This window comes from Octodon degus, unplaced genomic scaffold, assembly GCF_000260255.1.
Source record: "Octodon degus isolate 3935 unplaced genomic scaffold, OctDeg1.0 scaffold00111, whole genome shotgun sequence".
NCBI lineage: Eukaryota > Metazoa > Chordata > Mammalia > Rodentia > Octodontidae > Octodon > Octodon degus.
In genome coordinates this window covers 1,968,378-1,969,696 of record NW_004524687.1, presented here as the reverse complement: position 1 = coordinate 1,969,696, position 1,319 = coordinate 1,968,378, and the positions used below count along the sequence as shown (strand labels likewise).

The following is a 1,319-nucleotide window of genomic DNA, read 5'->3' as shown; positions in this document are numbered from 1 at the left end:
ACTTCTCTTCCACCCTATGGGTCATGATTCCACCGGAGTCTACAGGGTGGATTTCAAAGAAATAGCTGTAGCTCAGTTCCACAAGTGACGCCTAGCCATCAGTAACTGTCACGGTCATTATGCATCGGTGGCTAACCAGAGTAGACAAGCATGTTGTTCAAGCTAAAGAAAGCCAGAGCCAAGATTTAACTGCACAGTAACAATGCACTTTTCTTCATGCAGCCTTGTGTTTCCTATATATTCAATTTTCTTATGCATTAGAATACAGAAGGCTGTATTCTAATGTTTTTATGACATGGAAAAAATTTAAGGAAGGACATCACCTGGGGGAAAGGGAGAACCCTTACCACAATGAAAATAGATACATTCGTACCCAACAGTATAAGAAGAATATAATCCATTTGAATTTCAGAAATATGCTTCTCAAAACTTCTCTTCATTTATGAGAAAGTCCCCTCCTCTGTGGTATTACTGGGGGGAGGGTCATCAGTTTCTTTCCATAGAAAATAGTTCAGCACAACAGGAAATAGTTTGACTTTGGTCCATGTGTCTGTTAGCTTAAGGACAGACACACTGCCCCTACTCAGTTCAAAACTCAACATGTAACTTTAAAAATATATTCATCTGTTATTTCATTCTAAAAGTGGCATAGCTGTTCTGTCCTCATTGTCTGTCTTTTCAGCTTGGGAATCCACAGTCAATTTGGTCTTTAAAACCTCAGCACCTTTGTGATCTTTCCCAGCAGCCTCAGGACTATCTACTTGGCTAGATTCTCTTTCCTCTTGGTGCAGGATTCCAGGGGTCACATGATCCAAATCTGCTTCTAGAAGCTCCATTTGTACTTCCACTGGCATCTGATTTACCCGCTCAACATGCAACTCCTCCACATGTACTTTGGTGCCTTCTTCAGTCTGAATTCGACCCACTTCTAGATAGCTCACCTGGACCTGCTCTGGAAGCTCACTCAGGTGTGAATCATGTACTTGGCCATCCTGAAGCAGATCTGGATGGACTTGTTCCACAGTTACTTGTGCGGAATCCACCTGCACCTGAAGCAGTAGTAACATATGCACCTTTCCAACCTGTTCTATAATAGTTATTGACATCACGGGTTCAGTTTGCACACAGGTTTCTACCAAAAGGACTTCTTCAGTTACTAGACGCTCTGCAATGTTGTGAGATTCGTTCATTTCCTGAATTCATTTCCTTGCATAAACCACAAGTCACACAGAGTGCAATGGTTGGGTTTATCCCCAGTGTGTATTACCAAGTGATCTTTGAATTGGTCCCAACTATTAAACACACTGTTACAGACCTGA

At 41.8% G+C, this 1,319-nt stretch overlaps 1 pseudogene; it reads right to left on the bottom strand.

Moving 5' to 3' along the window:
- Positions 1–277: 277 nt before the first annotated feature.
- LOC101561843 overlaps positions 278–1,319 on the bottom strand; it is a 16,797-nt pseudogene continuing 15,755 nt past the window's right edge.